Source organism: Eulemur rufifrons, chromosome 2 (genome assembly GCF_041146395.1).
Source record: "Eulemur rufifrons isolate Redbay chromosome 2, OSU_ERuf_1, whole genome shotgun sequence".
In the NCBI taxonomy this organism is placed as follows: Eukaryota; Metazoa; Chordata; class Mammalia; order Primates; family Lemuridae; genus Eulemur; species Eulemur rufifrons.
Genome location: NC_090984.1, coordinates 53,180,017 through 53,203,964, shown reverse-complemented (window position 1 = coordinate 53,203,964; position 23,948 = coordinate 53,180,017). Strand labels below are relative to the sequence as shown.

The 23,948-nt window shown below is 35.2% G+C and overlaps 1 pseudogene; it reads left to right on the top strand.

The window, feature by feature from the left end:
- The first annotated feature begins 8,916 nt into the window (after window positions 1-8,916).
- LOC138377088 (heterogeneous nuclear ribonucleoprotein K pseudogene) lies at window positions 8,917-10,318 on the top strand (annotated as a pseudogene).
- The last annotated feature ends 13,630 nt before the right edge of the window (window positions 10,319-23,948 follow it).

Sequence of the window (23,948 nt, the reverse complement as noted above, 5' to 3'; positions counted from 1 at the left end):
TATGTAAACATTGACTTTTACATTAAAATAAATAAATTAACAATATTAATGAATAAATTTATCCTCAGTTGGAAATTCCCAGCTTTTTTTCTCTCTATTATTACCACAGAAAATATTCCAAGGACTTGTTTAGATGAACTTATATTTTATAGATCTCTTTAAGTTTTTTAAAACTTATCTTTTGATTTTAAAAAATTGTTTTTTCTTACCTCCCCAAGAAGAAAGCTTAAGAGACTAATTCTTTTTCCCTTATATGAACACAAAGTTATTTTTATCTTCATTTTTGGCTTAGATATATAACATTAAATTTGCCACAAGTAAAAATTATATTTTCAATAGAAAAACCGAAATATAGCTAGACACAAATATAGATATATGTCTACATATATATACATAACAAATGTATGCCAGGTGTAATTTTGGTCTTAAAAAGAATTATTTTTCTACATATTTATACATTTTAACTTGTTTGGTAACTCAAAGATTTCAATAGAGGGACAGTCCTCAGTTGTACATGGTGTAAACCCTGTATTTCTAAAAAAAAAATTATTTTGTTAACTCCTATATTTCAGAATCAAATAATCCTGTGTTTTCATTATGCCATTCTTAATCCTTCATTCTACCACTGCTGCTAAATGTATTAAAGGAAGGTATTATAATGGCACATGCATTATAAGCCAATGCATGCACATTGGTTTAGTTCACTTATGCTGATTCTAGGCTTCCTAAAAGTAATGTAAAATCTACATGTGTTACAAATTGGTAATTTGGTCCATGGGCTCTACCATCTCCTTTCCCAAATTGACCAAGGATGTTAGAAAATAATATAATGGATTCATTTGAATTGCCTACTTTTTTTTTTTTTTTTTTTGCTTCTGTTCCAGTTGGATGTGCTAATGAGCAGGGTCATGAACAAAAGGTTACCAATAGTAAAAAAAATAGTAACAGCAAGAAATATGACTAATCCTCAAACTCGATACTTGGCATTAATTAAAAACTGACGCTTTTTAAAACAGGTTTTAAAAAACTGAAATGGAACATTTCTTAAGTTATAAAGATATTTTGAGAAAAATATGTCTTACAAATTGGCTCTTAGGTGTCATATTTTTTAGTGTCACATGTTGAAGAAAATATCACAACTTGTTAAAGTCTTAACACCCACGTGACTCAGCAATATGCAATAATTTATATAGAAATGCTGGCTTAACCTTTCACTCAATTCTAATTGAAATCAACCATCTTCAAAAAAGTCGAGTTCAGCTTTTAAAAAGTTCATCTAAATTTTATCTGTACATAGTTATTGCAAACATTCCAAGAACCAATAAAGTTGAAGGCGGCAAAATATTCCTTTAATTTTTGTAGTTAAGCAAAAGAAAAACCTAATCATGTCCATATTTTCTTGACATGGAGAAATATCAGAATTGAATACTGAAATCAAAAGTATATGGCCAGAAATTACCAGAGATGCTCACATCTTTTAAAAATTTAAATGTTGATAATTCATAAATGGTCGAATAGTATCATTGTTTTCTGTACTACAATTCTAAAGTGAAGAAGATGATGTACATCAGCCATAATGAGTTAATTCCAATGGAAGTGTCTTTAGAAAGGTATATTCTTATACCAGGGCTGAGGTCTTAGCAAAAGGTGATGCATTTATTCAATCAATTCCAGAAATAAAAAGGAGAAAGAACATTATTATGACTTAATATCTTTGGTTCTGCTAAGTACTATATTTAAGACACAACAAATATTGAATTCTAACAATCATTTTTTATCCCTGGTGGTCTAGGTCCACTTAAAAAACCACTTTGTAGTAACGACACACATTATTATCCTGTTATGCCTAGCTGTCAATTTACATGCCCGAAATAGGATTACCTTAGCCATATCTTATGCACTAAGCAAGTTTTTTTCTTAGAAATTTTCTTCCCTTGGATCCCAATTTCAACTATATTCTTTATAAACAGTTCAAATTTCCATTTCTTCCCATTTCAGAACAGAATTTTTTGTAATCACATTGAAATTAGTCCCTACCTTTATTTAGAATTGATTTGGTTATATCCTGGATTTTCTTTTGTATAAAAAAATCCTACATCAGTATTATTGACCAGAGAGGAATTCAGATGGGGAATCTATTATAAAACAAAAGAAAAAAGTATCAAGTTTAGTTAGTGGAAAAAATATGGGTTAAGATATATTCAGGAGAAACTGTAAAGATCAGCAAGAAATTATGGAGAGACCAAAAGAGGAATGGAAAAAAAGCAGATGAAATGAAGGAAGGTTAAGCATTTCTTGACCACAAACTTGAAGTGAGCCAAGAACACAGTGGCAGCTTTACCAAGTGAGTCAACATTTCAGTAAATACAATGGAGTACTATTCAGCCTTAAAAAAACAATTTCAGTAAAGGCTGAATTGCCAATGGATCTTTTCCATGCCACCCTAACTAAGGGGCTTACACCTTTTGATAATGGCATTTTAATGAGAAAAACCACATACAAATGAGAAAAATAATAATCATACAAAAAGTCACATGTGGTCTACAAAACACCAACATGAAGGAGAGCCTGGGGAAGAGTTGGGGTGGGGGATGTGACACAGTGCAGCTGGTGGAGGGAAGGTGTTGCACCACAAGGGAGGAAGTTATGATAGATAATAAAATTGAGTTATGTGTAGAAGAATCAAATTCAGCTTATATGCTCAGAAGATCCTGTGTTTAATACATTTTTTTTCTCCCACTGATATTGGTTAAAGTGAGTGTAGATCATTGGTTTTCAATTTAAGGTGATTTTCCACCCAGGGGACATTTAGCAATGTCTTGAGACAGTTTTGGTCACCCTAACTGAGGAGAGAGAGGGTCCTGCTATCTCATGGATGAAGACTATGGATGCTGTTTAATATCGTACAATACATTCAATTCCCCACAACAAAGAATTATCCATCCCAAAGTCTCAACGTCTTTAATGGTGCCAAAGTTGAGAAACTCTGATATAGATCATAATCATAAATGATATTGTCATCTAACGAAGTTGTCTCATTTCTCTATTTCCTAGTATTGTTGAGAGAACTTGGCCTAAGAATCATGAAAATTCACTGTTCTGGTTATCAGATTAAGTCAGATTGAAATTAGATAGAAAATGGGCAAAAGTCATAAAAAGACTTCTCACCAAAAAGCATACAGAGATGCAAATAAGCACATTAAAAGATGTTCAACATCACTAGCCATCAAGAGAATGCAATTTAAGGCTATGATGAGATATCACTATACCTTTAGTAAAACAACAATAAACAATAGCAACAACATTAAATACTGGAGAGAGTGTAGAGAAACTATACCTCTCACATATTGCTGGTGGCAGTGTAAATGGTACACTCAGCCAATCTGGAAAATATTTTGGAAGTTTCTTAAAACAATAAGGGCAGCAAAAAAAACTAAACAGGGAGACTTCTGCTTCTGGGAAGATAGAGTAGACATACTTTTTCTCATTCCTCTAATGAACTACAGGTAGAAACCCTAGACATGATTTATAAAATAAAGTCTATGAAAGGTGAAGAGAAAAAATAGACATACTAGAGACATCAGAACACAAAGAACAACATGATGGCGAGTTCCCTTTTTCTTTTTATGTCACATATACCAGACTTATCCCTGAAAAAGGAAGCAATACCAGAAATACCAATGGGAACACTCAGAAAAAGAACCAACAAAATTTCACTCTCTCTGGCAAAAGGATGAGGAAAGAGGTAGCCTTGCAAGAATGAAAACTTTTAGAAAACAACTGCCCCACTGAAGCTAAACAGTACAGAATGAATGGAGCCCCACCTCCACTCATGCTAACAAAGCCTGAGTGGGGAGTCTAGACCTCCAATCTAGTCAGGCCATAATGAGATAACCAAATCCCCCACTGGGTTAGTGTATGAGAAATCAAAGTAGAGTGTCATGACTTCTAACCTTCCCAGGTAGTAATGAGTTCCCCCTGTTCCCCTAGTGTCAGTGGATTCCCAGGTAGTAGAGATCCTGGATTTCTACCCACTCCATCACAGTAATGATACACCCTCCCCTCTCTGCTGGGATAGTGTCAGGACTTTCACCTCCGCCTAGTGTTAATGAGGCTATCCACCTCACCTCATGTTGTCGGTGAAGATGATTTGAGGAGCAAGAAGCAGGCAATCCTACTCTTCCCAGTCAGTGAAGCAAATAGAGGCATTGTGGAGAACCAAACTTTCCATCTTCACCCAGTAATAATGAAGAGTCTCCACTCTGGGTATCAACAGAGGTCAAGTGGAGAACCTGAACTTCGACTCCTACCTGACAGGTAGGAGGTAGCACTCCTCCTTTACCTGCCAGAGGAGTGTCAGTAGAAGCCACCTAAAACAGAGGTTTAAATAAGATTCAGGGTCTTATAACATAGTATCCAAAATGTTAAGCTTTTAATTAAAAATCATTCATCATACCAACATCCAAGAATATTTCAAACTGAATTTTGAAAAGACAATTAATAGATGATAATAGAAAGAAAATGGAAAATTAGCATTATCTAAAAAATATGTTCTTGTCATAAATGTCCTTCAATGAACAATTATGAGCACACTTCAGACATATAAAAAAATAGTCTTCCTTCCAAACACAAAGAGGAAAATACTAAGAGGAACAAAATAAATGTTAGAACTAAAAAATATAGTAACTGAACTAAAAAATTCAATGGTTGGACTTGACAGCAGAATGGAGGACACAATTGGAAAAAAATTCAGTGAACTTGAAGATAGAGCAATAGAAATTGTCAAATCTGAACAGCAGAGAGAAAATATCCTAAAAAAAAAAAAAAAAAAAAAAAGAATCAATCCTCAGGAACCTGTGGGACTATAACAAAAGTTCTAACATTTACGAAGTCTATGTCTCAGAGGGAGTGGAGAAAAAAGCCAGAACTGAAAAAGTACTCAAAAAAGTAATGATTAAACACTTCACAAATTTAGCAGAAGACTTAAACCTATAGATTCAAGAAGGTTAATGAATTCCAAATAGGATATATCCAAAGAAATCCACAAGACACATGATAATCAAGTTTAAGAAAACTAAAGAAAAAGAAAATGTCTTGAAGCAATAAGAAAGAAAAAAAACCTTTCCTATATGGGAAAAACAATTTGAATTAGAGTGGATTTCTCATCAGAAACTATGAAGGCCAGGCTGGGCGCAGTGGCTCATGCCTGTAATCCTAGCACTCTGGGAGGCCAAGGCGGGTGGGTTGCTTGAGCTCAGGAGTTTGAGACCAGCCTGAGCAAGAGCGAGACCCCATCTCTACTAAAAATAGAAAGAAATTATATGGACAGCTAAAAATATATATAGAAAAAAAATTAGCTGGGCATGGTGGCGCATGCCTGTAGTCCCAGCTACTAGGGAGACTAAAGCAGAAGGATCGCCTGAGCCCAGGAGTTTGAGGTTGCTGAGAGCTAGGCTGACGCCACGGCACTCACTCTAGCCCGGGCAACAGAGTGAGACCCTTGTCTCAAAAAAAAAAAAAGAAACTATGAAGGCCAGAAGGAAGTGGCACAACATGTTTTAAGTGCTAAAAGAAAAGAATTTTCAACTAAGAATCTTTTACAAGAAAGAATATCCTTCAGGAATGAAGGGGAAATGAAGACATCCTCAGCTGAACGAAAACTAAGAGAATTTGTGCAGACCTGCTCTAAAAGGATGGCTAAGGAAGTTTTTTGTTTTTTTTTTTTCCTTTTTTTGAAAGAGAACAACTAAAAAAGAAATCTTGGAATACCAGGAAGGAAGGATAAATAGGATAAGCAAAAATATGGATAAAGCTATAGACTTTGCTTCTCCTCTTGAGTCTTCTAAATTATGTTTTACTGTTGAAACAAAAGTCATAACTATATCGGATTTGATTCTAAATGCAGGTAGAGTAATATTTAAGATGAAAACATTATAAATGGGTGAGGACAAAGGAATATAAATGGAGGAAAGTTTTCTATACACCACTCAAATTGGTAAAATGATATCAGTAAACTGAGATGTTATATATATGTGTGTGTGTGTCTGTGTGTATGTTTGTGGTATTTATATGTAATACCCAAAGAAACCATTAAAAAAGCTAGAAAGAGATGCATTTAAAAACACTATGAATAGGTGAAAATGTAATTATAAAATATGTTCAAGTAATTCATGGAAAGGCAGTTAAAACAGAACAATGAAAAAAAGAGCAAACATACAAAATAGCAGACTTAGTTGCTAACATATCAACAATTACATTCCATGGAAATGATCTAAATGCAACTGTAAGACACAAATTGGAAGCATGGATAAAAGAACATGACCCAACTATATGTAATCTACAGGGAACTCACTTCAAACATAACAATACAGGCAAATTGAAAGTTGAAAATAAAAAGGAAAAAATATATAAATATTAACCAAGAGTAAATAGGACTGGGTATAGGAATGTCACATAAAGTAGAAATCAAAGCAAGAAAAAATGCAAAAGAAAGAGGGGGACATTATATAATAATAAAAGGATCAATCCATGAAGAAGACATAGCAATTTTAAAAGTGTATACACTAAGCAACAGAGCTGAAAAATATGTGAAGCAAAAACTGATAGAACTGAAAAGAAAAATAAACATTTTCTTGTGTTAGAGATAGGGTCTTGCTATGTTGCTGAGGCTGGATTCAAACTTCTCGGCTTAAGTAATCTTCCTACCTCAGACTCATGAGTAACTGGGACTACAGATGTGTACCACCATACCTGAAAAAATAAACAATTTAAAATTATAGTTAGAAAGATAAAAACTCCATTTCAAAATCTGATAGAACTGCTAGGAAGAAAATCTACACAGATATAAGTATATTCAACATTACCAACCAACAAAATCTAATTGACATTTATAGAACACTCCACCCAAAACAGAAGAATATACATTATTTTCAGTGTCCACAGAATACATACCAAGATAAACTGCATCCTGGTCCATAAAACAAACCTCAAAATTTTTAAAGACTAAAAATCATACAGAATGTGTTTTCTGACCACAATGAAATTAAACTAGAAATAAATAACAGAAAGATAATAGGAAAATCTTGAAACATTTGAAAACTAAACTACATATTTCTAATAATCAATGGGTCTAAGAGCAAGTCTCAGGAAAATATAAAATATATTGGATTGAATGAAATTAAAATAAATATATCAAAATTTGTCAGACCCAGGTACAGCAGTATGGAGAGGGAAATTTATAGCAAAAAGTGCACGCATTAGAAAAGAGAGAAAGTCTCAATAATCTAAGCTTACACCTCAGGAGCTAGAAAAATGAGTGGAATAAAGCAAGCAAAAGGAAAGAAATGGTAAGGATAAGAATGGAAAACAATAGAGAAAAATTAATGAGACAATGAAAATATCAAAAAAATTATCAAACCTCTAGCAAGACTGAAGAAGTAAAATGAAGGAAGATACAAATTACCAATATCATAAATGAAACAGAGACTATCACTGTAGATCCTGCAGACATCAAAAGAAAAATAAGGGACTATGACAAACAGGTCTGTATATAAAAACTGGAAAAACACAGGCTACCTTGGTATGGTCTGAATGTTCGCGTCCCTCCCCAATTCATATGTTAAAAGCTAACCTTTACACCTTAAAGGTATTAAGAGGTGGGACCTTTGGGGGTTGTGATTAGGTCATAAGGAAAAAGCCTTTATAAATAGGATTAGTGCACTTAAGAAAAGGGAGGGATCTTGTTCGCCCCTTCCACTATGTGAAGACATGTACAAGTCACCATCTCTAGGGAACGAGCCTTCCCCAGGCAGTGAATCTACTGGCACCTCAATTTTGGACTTTGCAGCCTCCAGAACTATGAGAAATAAATTTCTGTTGTTTATGGTATCTTGTTATAGTATCCCAAATACACTGGAACTGAAATCGGTATTGAGAAATGGGATGCTGCTGTAAAAAATTCCTAAAAATGTGGAAGCAGCTTCAGTACTGGGTAATGGCAGAGGCTGGAAGTGTTTGGAGGAGCAGAATAGGTGCAGCCTACATTGCCATAAATGGAGTATTAAGGGTGAATCCGGTGAGGGCTCAGAAGAAGAGCGCTGTAGACAAAGCCTCGATCTTAGAGATTACCAAAGTGGTCATAAACAGGATGTTGATAGAACCATGAACAGTAAAGGCCGTTCTTGTGAGATCTCAGATGCAAATGAGGAAACATATTGTAAACTTAGAATAAGAGCATTTTTTTTAATAAAGTGGCAAAAACTGGGTGAATTGGGTTCATTCCCTGGTGCTTTGTGGAAGGTGGAAGTTGTGAACAATGAAATAAAATATTTGGTGGAAGAAATATCAAAACAAAATGTTGAGAAGTAAAGCACGGGTTTTCTTGACTGCTTATAGTAAAATGTGAAAGAAATGATTTAAAGATGGCATTTATAATCAAAACAGTGGCAGAATTGAAAGATTTGGAAAATTCTCAGGCTGGCCATGTTGCAAAGAAAGAAAAATGCATGTTCAGGAGAGAACACCAAAGATGTGGCCAATTGACCATTTGATAAGAAAATTAGTGTGGACAGAAAGAAGCCAGATGTTATTCATCGGGACAATTGAAGAATGGAACCCAAAGATATATCAGAATCTAAGAAAAAAACCAAAATGAAAACCAAAAACACCTAGAACTAATAAGTGAATTTAGCAAGGTCATAGGGATACAAGATAAATACACAAATGTCAGTTGAATTTCAGCATACTGGTAATGAGCATGTGGACACTGAAAATTAAAACATACCATGCTAAGGGACAGTGGCCTTGTGGGGCTACTGCAGCACTAGAGTGTCAGTTGTTGGTCCTGCCCAGGACACTTCAGTTCTGCTCTGCAAGGATATATAATAACTGATTGCTATGTCTATGTAATATAAGAAAATGAAAACTGAACAGCCAGAGGAAACCTTCCCCAACATTGAAACCTATGGTGAATCTGGCAAATACCCTGCAGCATATATGAACTATCTGTACATAGTTATTACAAACATTCTAAGAACCAATGATGTCGGAACACTAATGAGCAAGAATGCTAGAGCAGTGATTGGGAAAGGAGGCAAGAATATTAAGGCTCTTTATACAGACTACAATTGCCAGTGCTTCAGTCACTCTAGTGCTGCAGACAGCAGCAACCCTGAATGCATACTGAATATCAGAGCTGATACTGAAACAATTGGAGAAATTCTGAGGAAAACCATCCCTACTACAGAAGAGGGTCTGCAATTGCCATCACCCACTGCAGCCAGCCAGATACCACTGGAATTCAGTGCTATGGAATGCTTAAATTACCAGCACTATAAAGGAAGTGACTTTGACTGCAAGTTGAGACAGTAATTCATGAGAATCTGGCAGGAGGAATTATTAGCGTCTAAAGTGCTAAAATCAAAGAACTTCAAGAGAACACTTAGGCAACAATCAAACTTCTCCAGGAATGCTGTCCTCAGTTCACTGACTTTTGATTATTTTCATAATCAAAACGGTCGTTTTTACTGGAGAAAATCCTGATGGGGTTATAGAGTGTATAAAGATCATTGTTGATCTTATATTTGTGTCTCCCAGTAAAGAATGTTCACAGCCTTATGATTCTAATTTTTATAATGAAACATATGATTATGGTGGTTTTACAGTGATATTTGATGAGCACCAAGGATAGTACATGGGATTTCTGATGCAGGGAAGAGGTGGTTTTGACAGAATGCCTCCTTGTCGGGGTGGGCATCCCATGCCTCCATCTGGAAGAGATTATGATGATATGAGGATTTATTGAGGACTGCTGCCTCCTCCTCCTACCTGATGAAGTAGCAGAGCTTGGAATGTTCCTCTTCCTTCACCACCACCACTTAGAAGAGGAGATCTAATGATCTACTGAAGAGGAAGACCTAGAGACCATTACAGTGGCATGGTTGGTTTCAATGTTGATAAAACTTGGGATTCTTCAACAGATACATGGAACCTATCAGAATGGCAGATGGGTTATGAACCACAGGATGGCTCCATATAAGATTATTCCTATGCAGGGGGCCATGGCTTATATGGTGAACTTGGTGGACCTATTATTACTACACAAGTAACTATTCCCAAGATTGGCTAGCACTTTATTGGCAAAGGTGGTCAGCAGATTAAACAAATCTGTCATGAGTCAGGAGGTTTGATCAAAATTGATCAGACTTTAGGAGCTGAAGATCAGATCATTACCATTACAGGAACACAGAACCAGATACAGACTGCATGGTATTTGCTGCAGAACAATGTGAAGCAATATTCAGATGTTGAAGAATTCTAATGCAAGATATTTTTTCTTTTTTATAATGTGAAGCAGTATTCTGGAAAGTTTTCAAAGATGAGTGAAGAACTGAAGGAGTCCTTCATCTTTTCTTTTTAATCTGCAACTGTTTAAAAAGTCAAGATTCCTCTGCTTCATAGGTGTTCTGCATTGGAAGCGTAGTGAAATCTTTGCCATTCACCAGATGTAATATTTTAGTTCCTTAAAAACAGTGTTGGGGGGGAGGGCATGCAAAAACTAACACTGAAATTTTGAAACAACAGCAGGAGGGAATAAATATTTGCAATTCACATATTATACAAAAAACTAGTATCTAAAATAAATAATGAACTCTCACAACTCTACAGCAAAATAAGAAATAATCCAATCAGGAAATAGGCCAAAAAGAAGAGACATTTCACCAAAGAAGATACACAGATGGAAAATATGCACAAAAAAATTTGTTGAACATCATTGGCCATTAGGGAAATGCAGACACAGTTGCCTTTTTCCAGTTTATCCATTCCTCCTGTTTCCATAGGTATGCACTTGCACCATTTCAGGAATATTAGTTATCTAAAATAAATCTGCAAATAATTCAATACTAGGAAAGGTAATTCTGCAGATTGCTGTACATCAAATCCCATAATAAATGAAGACAAACAATATTCTAATAATAATATCTTAAAATTATGACCCATTCTTTTAAAAAAAAATTTCTTCCTTGCGTCTACTTGAAAATTATGAAAAAAGGAATTAGCATCACAGACTTCAGACATAGGTTTGTCTTCATTTATTATGTAAAATCAACAAAAGAGAGACCTCTTAAGTGATTAATTCAAAATTCTTCCTTCAAAGTGTTATCATTTCCAGGTCAGTAGTTTATAAAGATTCTTTGCATAAAAAGTATTCAGAAATAAAATCAATTACTTTCTCTTACATTTTTATATATGTTAATACATATATACATACTTATATTTTAGAGATATTACCATTATATAAATATGACAGTCCAGATTAATACTAACCATTTCTTGAGTTTGCATTAAACTGAATACTCTCCTAAAATTAAAGAATAAAAATCTGTAAAAAACAAAATCAAAGCTAAAAGAAATATATTAGTCATAGTAGTGATAGTGAGTTGGTAGCAGTGATCTCCCAGAGTTTTATTTGTGTGTATGTAAGCTTAAGCATATGCCATTTATATTCACAAACTATTTTTTGTGGGAATTAATTTGGGTTTGATAGTGTTTTTAAAATACTTGGTAATATTTGGATTTGGATTTCTCTACTATTGCTCTTATTTTATAAAATTATGGAAGACTCTTGAGTCTTATCCTAGAGTCTTTTTCCAGACTAGCAGACTCCAACTTTTTTTTCCATCCAGTCTTTTTTTAAAAAAAACAAAAACAACAACAAAAAAAAAACATAAAAAACAGCTTTATGGAGATATAATTTACATCCCATAAAGTTTGCTCATTTGATATATAAATCAATATTTTTTAGTATATTTACAGAGTTGTACAACTACCACCACAATCTAATTTTAGAACATTTTTATCGTTCCCCAAAGAAAGTCTGTACCCAGTATCCAATCATTGCCCATTCCCCCTTCACTCTTCTACAGTGCGAGGCAATCACTAACCCATTGTATCTCTATATAGATTTGGCTATGCTGGACAATTCATATAAATGGACTTATTCAATATGCAATGTTTGTGGCTGGCTTTTCACTTGCATAACCTTTTTGAGGTTTATTCATGTTGTTACATGTATCAGTATTTTGTTCTTATTGATTCCCAAATAATATTCCATTGTATAGATATACCATATTTTCTTTATTCATCAGCAGATAGATATTTGGTGTTTTTTGTATTTTTTGGTTATTATGAATGATGTGGCTATGAGTATGTACAAATTTTTGTGTGTTACATATGTTTTTATTTTTCTTAGGCACATTCCTAGGAATACAGGAGACAAAAGTCTCCATATAAAGGACACATTTTGTAAAATTTTATAATCAATATTTTGTAAATAAAGGTATATTTAGCTACAATTTCCCATTTTTCCTACATATGGTTACTTTTGGGGCACCCTGTAGAACTGCTGAATCATATGTTTAACTTACTGAAAAACTCAAATGGTTTTCCAAAGTGGTTTCACCATTTTAATTCCCACTAACAATGTATGAAAGTTATTAATATAACTTCTCCACATCCTTGTCAACACTTTTAGTGTGTGTCTTTTTCATTCTAGCCATCCTTGTAGATGTGAAGTAATATCTTGCTATGTTTTAATTTGCATTTATCTCATGAAAATAGTTGTTGAGTATTGGCATAAGGCTATTATTTGTATAACTTCCTTGGAGAAATGTCTATTTAAATCTTTTGTCCGTTTTTGAACTGGGTTATTTATTTTCTTGTTATTTAACTTTAGAGTTCTTTATATATCCTGGATAAAAATATCTTAACAAATATGTTTGATATAATTTGCAAATATTCTCTCTCACTTGGTGGGTTCTTTTCACTTTCTTCATGGTATTATTTACAACACAAAATTTTTAATTTTGTTGATCTCCAATTTATCTGTGTTTTTTTTTCTTGCTGTGCTTTTGGTGTTGTAACTAAGAAATCATTGTCTAACCCTGAATCACAAAGATGGACTTCTACATTTTCTTCTAAAGATTGTATAGTTTTAGCTCTTACGTTTAGGTGTATGATTAATTTTGTGTATGGTATAAGGAAGGGGGTGTAACTTTGTTCTTTTGCATGTGGACATTCAAGTGTCTCATTTGTTGAAAAGGCTATTCTTTCTGCCATTGAATTATCTGGGCACCCTTCTCAAAAATTAATTAAATATGAGGATTTATTTTTGGACTTTCAATTCTATTCCATTGATCTACATTTCTATCTTTATGCCTGCTACATTGTCTTGAGCATCTTTCAACTTTTTTTTTTTTTTTTTTTTTTTTTTTTTTTTTTTTTTTTGAGACAGAGTCTCACTCTGTTGCCCAGGCTAGAGTGAGTGCCGTGGCGTTAGCCTAGCTCACAGCAACCTCAAACTCCTGAGCTCAAGTGATCCTCCTGTCTCAGCCTCCCGAGTAGCTGGGACTACAGGCATGCACCACCATGCCCGGCTAATTTTTTCTATATATATATTTTTAGCTGTCCATATAATTTCTTTCTATTTTTAGTAGAGATGGGGTCTCGCTCTTGCTCAGGCTGGTCTCGAACTCCTGAGCTCAAACGATCCGCCCACCTCGGCCTCCCAGAGTGCTAGGATTACAGGCGTGAGCCACCGCGCCCGGCCATCTTTCAACTTTTAATAACCATTTTTCTTGCAAGAGAAATGTGTGAGTATATGTGAGAAAGAAAGAAAATGAGAGAGACTCTATTAACATCTTTAAGGGGAGCAAAAAGACCTTTGTTCCTCGTAAGGAAGAGAATTTCTCCAGATGCTCTTATATGTCAAGAACATTTGGAAAACTGCATATACCATGCTCTTTTCTGGTGGCTGGGGTGAGGGGTAAACAGTGCTCATTAGCTTAATAAAAAGTTCTGAGAATTGTTTGGCTTCATTTAGCCAGAGTTTTCTAAATTTATTTGGCAAAGAAAACCTTTGCTTTATTTTTTTACATATAACATGTATTAATATCCCATAGAATAAGCTTGGTGAAATCTGATACAACCCATGTAGAGTAAGGATATAGCAAAATTGAAGGGAGAATGAAGGCATCTAGCTTGGAAAGGTTCAAATTCCTGGGGCTGGAACATGATGAGTTATTTAATGGTGCAGTCTGGGAAGTGAGCACTGAATAAATGATTCCTGCATGAAGGATTTTTAGGTAGCAGGCATCCTGGGAATTACTCTCTCTCTCCATTACATGTCTGACTCTTTATTTTTATTTACTTCTATTTTTAATCTCCAGATCTCTTCCAGAAAACTTTACTGATTCCATGTTACTGGGAATGTGTTTAGTGCCTACTTTGCAGTAGGTATGATGTTATGTATATTTTACTGTGAACAGTAGCACACCAATGTGGGTGTTATCTCTATTTTACAAATGAGGAAATGGAAACTCCAAGTAAATTGACCCAAGTTGCACAGTTAGAAATTGTTAGAGCTAGTCTTTTCAGATTCCAAAGTTTATATTAACAATTACAACAACAAAAAGGAATTTGTTTGTTTGTACAATAGAACACATGATTTTCTATCATCATGGAGCACTCAGGAAATTCTCCTTGAACTAAGAAGCAAAGAACAGTAAGAGCATCACTGCTCTCACCACCACGGGAGTTTAAGAATGACTTAATTCCAGGGACACCACTCATCTGCTACACTGTATCCACAGTTGCTACCAATATAGAGAGCCACCACTCTCCTTGCCCACTATTCAGTTCCTGCAGTAATTTTCCCTATAACCTGTGATCATTTCCTCAAGAATACCTTCCCTGACCTTTGAGTACCTCGTAGCTTCCCTTGACCTGATCCTGATTGTAATTTGATTATTCATTACAACCTGTATCTCACCAACTACAATGTCTCCTCTTTGGTGTCACTGTTCGCTGCCATGTCCTCAGCACCTAGGCTACTACTCACTACCTCAAAGGTGAGGTAATTTTTGTTGGATGAATGGAGAAATACATTTGAATTATAGCATCTGCTCAAATATAGAGTTTTATTTATAGCCATTTTTTATTTACTATATTCGCAGTGGAAGGTGCACATGATGCTAAAAGGCAAATAATTATTTGAGCTTATTTATATTTTTATCAAACTCATTTGTAGATATATATCTCTCCCATCTCTTTCTGCTTCCCTTTTTCTCTCTTTTTCTATTTTTAACTCCCTCTCTCTTTTTCTCTCTCTCCATTTCTCTGCCTACTATTACTCCTTGTAATTCAGCTGTATTATTGAAAACTTGAATGCTAGCTGGGCAAAGGGAAAAAGAGAATGCCAATTTAATCCCCAAAGTAGATTAATCCATTCTGTAAATAGTTGAGCCATAAATGCTTATGTTCAAAATTCAGAGCTCAGTGAAAATTTTCTCTGGTCTAAGCAGTCATAGTAAAGATATATTTTTGTAATTGTCTATATAACACAGGGAAATGTCTCTTCTGGTCTCTACCTCTGCCCCTCACCCCTTCAAGTCTCCTACTCGAGGCAGGAGAAGAGTAAAGACAGATAGAAGCAATAGAATCTGATGTCATGTCCTCATTGTGCATAAAAGTCTGCCTGAGTATAAGCTGCAAGTTTTATTGTTCACAAAGGCTCAACCTTAGTTTTGGAGTTGAGTTCTGTACATTTGAACATGCTGTATATGGATGAGTATGACTTCTTTTCTAGACCAGCTCACCATCATTTAATGTGAATCTTAAATCAAGTCTGTGGTACAGGTTGGTTATTTGCAGTATATTACAGACCTGCATTGATTAATTTCATATCTGGGGCTCAGAGTCGACCAGTTCAATCTTACAAACACTGTATAACATGACTACTGCAGCCAGACTTAAAACATGCAATCTTATTTTCAATTCTAATTTTAATATTTTGTAATAGGCTATATGCATCTCATTTGTATTTATAAATGAGATCCGTGTGAGTTGGAAATAAAACTGAAGCACATGTTAATCATATATGCAGGACTCCAGTATTGGGTATAAATATATACCCATCTATGTCTGTAAGATAAGAAGAAAAAAAAATGCAGGAAAACGAGAGGTCAGAGGTTCAGGCAACTCTCCTTCCCACAGTTTGAACTGAGACTAAATACAGTTAGGATAATTTACAGTAGGTGGCTTCTAAAAATTTAAATCACATAAGCAAGTTTTAACATTAGTAAATAAATTATTTCTAACCTAGGGACAAGTGTATTTTTATTTAAAAAAAAGAAAGACTGCAAATTGTTTCTACTTAACAGGCAAATATATACTCCCTTTTCGGGCTCCTAGGTCACAAAAGGTGGTTATCCTGTCACTATGGCTGATTTTTGAAAAGTGTGACATGCATTTAGTTGTCAGTTCCTATCAGCAGCATTCAGGAATCAACATTACATCAGCAGCAAGACACACCATTTTATGCTCTTTTTGAAGATAATTAGAGTTCCCTTTTGTTGCAAATAAGATGTAAAACAGCTATAACTGCTGGAGAACGTGATTAAAGTAACCTCTATAGAACCCCATTATTCTAGACAGATTCCTTCAGATGCATAATTTTCCCATTTTAAAAAAACATAATGCATGCATATAAAATTCAAATTGTCGAGACACCTCTAACAAAATTAGTACTCTATTAAGGCATTCTTAGTAGCTGGTTAACATGTAAAACTCTTTAAGAGTATTTTAACATAATCATGAAATAATAATATGTGTCACAAAAGGTAAACATTTTACAGTGAGAGGATTCTTCAGACAAGATCCATGTATTTAACTTTTTTCACTTACAAAACTTTTGACAGATAATGTGTGAGAACTTGTATCCCAAACATTCCAAACCTATCGAAATATGCATACAGACCTTCATGGTCTTGTGCTTCAACTCTAAGATAGGTGGTTGTAAACACACACACACACACATATGCACACGTATATGCATGTACACAAATGTGTACATACACGTACTCCTTATTTGTTTAGACATGTGTCATTTCTTTGAAGCACTAATCTATATATCATTTTTAGCAGGTACTCAAAGCCAAATATATTTATTTCAAATAAAATAGCAGATGTGCACCAATATCACATGTACCACAAGGTTCTCTTTTTTAATAATTACTTTTAAAAATATTTAATGTTCCAAACACTGTAATAAAACATGGCTTTAAACTAAATTTTTACAATAATCCTCATCTTTCCTTGTAGGTCTTATCCTTTTCCAAATGCAACCTAGGACAGGCACAGCCACCTAAGAGCCCTACAAAATAACTCAGTACCTACTTGTCTATGGGTATTCCAGCTATTTAACAAAGTATAAATGCTGTTTGGAAAGAACACATAAAGTGGTGATTAGTAAATTCTACCAAGATTGCCCATACACTTACCATAACTTTTCCAGAATGGTTATAATTATAAAATCAAATTCTTGGTTGACTCTGCTGGGAACCTCAACATCGAACGAAAATGTTATTAAAGAAGCTTACAAATGAATAATCATTCTCAACAACTCACAGCAGCCTTCACAGCATGAAAGTGGGAAAAATGGAGAAAGTTTTAAGGTGGGGGACTGATTAGGATGACAACAATCTCCGTCAAGAGAAAGTATTGTATAAGGCTTTTCAGGAGAAAAAATTTTCACCTGAAAAGAGACAGCATTATGAACACTGAAGAACTGTGGATTGCAGGACACTGATCTTATTAAGAACTAATGCTAATTTGCACACTGTCTCCTGCTGAACTGGAAGCAAGTTTACCACTGGGTTTGTTAATTTACCCAGGACACCATTATCTTTGGTTGGACTTAATGTATCAGAGTAGAGGTCATTAACTGCTGGGCTCATGATTATCCAGCATGAATTACTGACAGGATAACCAAAATAGATTTGTACTTCTACTTCGTTTCTCTGGATGCATTTTTTTCCTTCAGATGTTATTTAATTTCTACAACTAATTATTATATTATATATATGTATATTCACATGCTTTTTATGGAGAACAGAGTACAAGCACCAGTGTTCACAATGGAGACTGCAATTTTGACTTGGTTTCTAGCATTTCAAAATAGTAATAAAATTAGTATACAAAGGATCCAGCTTTCTCTTGCTGAGGTTGCAAATAAAGAAAAATATGGTCATGTAGGAATTTTTAATCACAATAAAAATATAATTACCATGGGAGCTTTCCATTGTCCATTAGAGTTTACATTGACTTGGACTGTCAGATATTCACAGTGAAGTCGCCCTGAATCTGCTCTCTCTGCTTTTGCAGACATTTTATTTCAAACATCTATCAATCATAGTTCTAAACTCATGTTCTATCCCAAACAAACATTCTGTTGAAAAAAAAAAAAAAAGAAATGCTATAAAATCCCACTGGTACATTTATTTTAGCGTACAGTTCAATAAAATCACTCTGAACATTCATAAAGAGAAATTCTGGAATTAAAAGTTAAATAGGAAACTGCATTCTTAAAAATATTTGTGGTTTCTGGTTAAATAAACACATTTTCATAAAGCTGCATGTTCAATCTATTTTATATAAATGGAACAAATCAAGCAAAAATTCATTTACAATTTTTATGGGTACAAGCCCATTGCTAATAGCAGGGAACACTTTTGTGTCTCTGCATGATATCTGTAGAAAGAGGTGAATTTTCATTTATTTAATGCAAATATTCATACAAGGTAAACTCTTCAGGCATATATGGAGCATGCTTCATGGCAGCTTTGTGGCAATAGGAAAATAACATGACATAATTGTACAATAAATGGAGTGCTGCCACCTCAAAATTACCTGCAGCACAGTGTCGTGAATAAAGAGGAGAATACAGGAAGTCTGCAATGTTTTTTGCTAGTTTCTAAGCTACTCTGCTTACAAATGATTTAATTCTGATTTTATATAGCTGGACATTTATGACAATCTCATCTTTAGAACTGCAAAATTATTAAGATCTTTTTTTTAAAGCTTTGAATAATGAAAAGTGCATTGTTAGTGGATGTGCCAAAGCTTTCAACTATACAATACACATTTAGCTAACAAAGTAAGAAGGTAAGCAGGGTAAAGATGTTAGTTTCAGACTTACAGCATATTAAGAGTTGAGCTTTTATATCTGTTACCTGAGGAGTCATTGTCCTGGCTTATACCTTAATAACATCATTTTCTGGGTAATTCTGAATACCAACCTTTAAAGCAGATTTTATATTTTCCTTTGAAAACTATTGTTGACACAATGACCCAGAAATCACTCAACATTTAACACCATGTCACCTGGTTTTAAAATACCTTTTGATGATGAGGTTTTCAGCATAACAGAGTTTTCTCTATCGCAGGAGAGGATGTTAAGCAGTTATAATAATTGAGTATATATGAATATTTATTGTAAAATTATGTTTTCAAGTTTGTGGACTGATACTTGCTTTTGTTTTATTCTGGGGCTTGTTCTATTTAAACATTTCTATAGCTGAGAGTGATGGTCCCAAGACTAAATAGGCTTTTATTCCCTTTCAACCTCATCTTTTGAGAATTTCTAACAAATTCAACAGGATTCATTCTAAATTTAGGCAGTATCATGTTTAGAATAATGCCAAAGTACAGTGGCTCAGCCCACAATTAAGCCAACTTCTAAAGGATACATCTGGATTCTCTCAAGGAAAACAAAGTTGGAAATTCTTCATTTACAAATGCTACCTCTGTTACACTAACGAGTGTGGGATCAATGAGAAGAAGCAGATTTTAGAGCACTAACCATTTCCCTAAATTGGAAGCATTATTACTATCATTTATATATAATTTATATAATCCATTGGCTCAAAAATATTATTAAAATAAATTAATTCATTGCTCCTTATCATATTATTCTAAAATCTCAGTCTAATGCTCTTGAAAATCAAATCTCAATTGAGTATTTTAATTAAAAACTGTTATTTTATATATATGTTGGTAGGCCTATAATTGCTTAAATTAAATCCTGGTGGGATGAAATTTCAGCAATGGATCCATTATTTCTCTCTCTCTCTCTCTCACTCTTTCTCTTGCTCTCTCTCTCCACATACAACTTCGCTATTGAATGCCTTAGTTCAGATGTTCAAATGCTCATCATTTTTTGACTGGACAATAGCTGCCACTGGTCTTTAGCTTAAATCTTTACTACCTCTAATCTAGATTCTAATCTGATGCCAGAGTAATTATGTTAAAACACAAATCTGATCTTTGCTCTGGTTTAAAAAGCTTCAGCAGCTCTTCACAGCTTTCAGGATACAGTGAAAACTTCAGAGTTCAGAACCTACACTCATCACCATGTGGCCACTGCCAACCTTATTAACCTCCCGTTTCGTTACTCCAAGTGGTCCCCTGAAACAGCACACTATTTCATATTCCCACTTTTCACCAATAGTGCTCCCCCTGCCTTATTCATCTGGCAAACTCTTGTTTGTCCTGAAAACTTCAGTTATATTGCTACCATCTGTTTAAGTGTCTTTCTCTCCCCACTAAACATGAGCCCCTTAAGGGCAATGACCTTGAATTCTATGCCTAGCGTAGGTCCTAGAACATAGTACATGGTAAATATTGGTTTGTTGAATAAATAAATGAGTGAATTATATACAAATACTTTCTATTTCCTTAAGGATAGCATACCAAATATGATAGAAGCCCTTTTAGCTTGTAAAATTGAAACTAGTGATTCTGTGGCTAAAGAACAATGTCAGTCCAACTGGAGTCTCACAAATCAAAATGCAGTCTCTATCACTGCCAGTTTGAACTGAATTAAGAACTTAATGACAATTGTGAGTTAATCTCAGGGAAGACTCTACATTGATAAATGATATTTTTCCTCAATTCTTTACAGTTGCTACACCCTCACATATTTTGGTAGTAATATTTTAGTGATTTCCTTTACTGAGTCTTCAAAGTATTCAACTTAGAAACAACAGCTCTCTTCTCCTAGCCTTACTACATCAGTTTGCATCATATTTAATTAAATTATGTAATTATAAGAACAAGCAAAACTGACATAATCAGATTTGGGAGCAAATGCAACTGGCTCTTACAAACACACAACTCAATCTGTGGGAAAAAAGGTGTGTCAACATGCTTGCCACAAGAGTGTGTAAGCACACAATATCAGCCAGTGAGTTTTGCCAAAGATGTGGAGAGAATCAGTTATACCAGAGATGGATAGGTAGAATTAGGATAAGAGATATTCTTCTATAATAGAATTTTTGTTACTTATTTTAAGATTCTGCGGTGTATTGAAGTCACTATTCTAAACACTAATTCTCACTGTACAGAAGCACAGTTCCAGGTATAACAGGCACAGGAGATTGAGCTGAATTGATTTTAACTCCTAAATATAGCCTGGACAACCCTATTTTTTAATGTTTGATATTTACTAATTCTTTCCTCTAAATAGCATAATATAAAAAAAAATAGAGAACTTAAACTCTGGCAGAGGTTTTTTTTTTTTAAATATTTTCTCCTTATCTCCTTTAACTTAGGATATAAAGATAAAGATTAATATTCAAGAATTCACTCAGTTTCTGACTTATGCATTATGGCAAACTACAGGACTCATGAAATAAAGCTGTTTTCACATAGGAGCACATGGGAATGCCTTTTTAAATCTTTATGTTAACCTGAACCATTTTTAACCAGGATGACCTAATCACACAGCTCAAAACAAAAGCAATGCAGAAGTCAATGCACCAAATATAATTATAAAACACTGAGAGTGTCACATAGGTAGGAAACACACTTTTCTTTTGATCACAGGATCATCTCAAATCTATGAAATACAACCTCCCAGAAAAGGACTAAATTGAGGGATTGATTGGTGGTGGGGGTTGGAGGACTCAGTATTCTCTCTAATGGAGGAAACAGGCACAAGGAGGGGATATGTGGAAGCCAGATGTTTCTGGTAATTTCAACAATACCAAAAGTAAGCAACTCCCTAAGTAATCTATGCAGATTGATTTTTTAAAAAATTGGTGGACTCTTTTTGAGGTAATAAGTCTTTCTCTTATTGCTGTCACTCAATCTCAAAGTGGTGGAGTCTTGGACATTTTCTTTTACTGGTGAGCATTCTCCATCCATAAGTAGCAGCTCTCACGAACATACCTACTTCAGAGATTCATAACGGAGTTTAGTTCTTGTTTATTTTTTTGTAACACATACCAATGTGTGTAGTAGCATATATGAATACATATATCATTTACATAAAGTACGTCTCAATGTATCACTTCCACTCTAATAGCTTTTATCTCAGAAAGTAAAATTGTCCTGAGGGGCAACAACATACCAGACGCCATCAATAATCTCAAATTAGTTGGTGTTCCTAGATTAGCTCACCAATATCATCAAACAAATTTATTCTGTTACTCTCTGCTTTGGAATTTTTCACCCATCACCTAATACTCTCTTTTACTGTGATCCATATAACTTCTAAATTGGGCATCACTTCCTTCTTGAAACAAATGTCTTAGAACTTTCCTTTTGCCTTTGTCACTCTCTGATGGAAACTGCTGCCCTGCCCATATAAAAAGTGTCTTGCTTTCAGATTGAACTACATTTACAGAAGTTGCAAAGAATGGCTCTAAGTTTATTCCTGTATTGCACATAAGGAATTGTGGCAAGGTAAATCTATTTTTAGATAGTACCTGGCATTTTCAGTACAATTTTCTCAAACCTCAGTGGGTGGGGGTGTCTGGAGGGAAAACACTCTTTGTTGACATCCTAGTTATTGGTGCTCAGCAAGTGTCCCGCCTACAGTGTGTTAATGGACTGTGAGCTCTGATAGAAGCCAACGCCTCCCACCATTTTCCTCTTCTCTCTGCTTAAAGATTGCTGTTTCATCAGACCCCACTTTTGACTCAAAGGCTTAGAGATTTGACCCTTCACTGTTTCCTCTCTTACCCATCGTGTTGTACTCCATCTTGCAGTGGGAAACACCTGGCAGACATTAGCATGGCTGTTAACAATAGAGAAACAGGCCAAGAGCCAATCCCAGATGAGGTCAGAAACAAGAGTTTGAAGGAAAAAGGAGCGTACAGAAGATAAAAGAAGAGATGGGAGGAAGGAGAGGAAACATCCCAACAGGGGTGCTCTCTGCCCTCTCCCCTCCTCCACATCTCCACCTCTTTCCCATCTGCTTTAGGCCAGACTCTACCTTCATCTCACCTCTTCCCACTTCCCACACTCTCCATCTCCACACAGCAGGGCTTCCAGAGATTTGGAGTCATGGCCTCTCCAGCATGTTTGCTTCAAGGGCTGGCACTTGGCATGAGACACAGCAGTGACCCCAACCACTAGGATGCAGGACCAAACACCACATGCATTCCTGGAAATTCACCTCCCCTTCAATTACCCACAACAGAAGCAGCTGCACTGGGTAAAGAAAGCAGGAGAAGCACGATCCCAGGCAGACACGGGCCTCAAAGTGCAGGCCAGGAAACCACCACAGGAAGCTAAAATAGACCTCCTCTACCACAAACACCAGGATACATTTGCTACACATGACAGCACCCGGCAATGGTTTGATGGGGTTGGATTCCCAGCTCTGTGGTCATTGGCAAGGTGGAGAAGCATTAGGCCAAATGCGCAGACAGTTGTTTTGTAAAAACTGCCAACCCACCCAAATTTGTCTGGCTTTGAGTCATTGACCTGATAAGAATTGGAAATGCTCACTTGACTTTCCTTACTTTCAAAGAAATGATGTACCCCAGATGTGTGAGTAAAGAATGACCAGAAAAGGGGGTAATTTTAAACTTAAACCAAAATACAACAATAAAATATTGTCCTGACAGTGGAAGTTTAGAAAGGCGGGAGGTATTCGGAAATGTGCACCAAATTGAGCAGGCATACTGGGAGTCTCAGCTCCCGCATCTCCCCTATGAGATCTGACAGGAGAAGAGACAGAAACCTTGTCACTGCTCATGGCAGACAAACGTCAGAACTCCAGCCAAGCTGCATACAGGTAGATTGCTGCATGGGTCAGAGAGGGC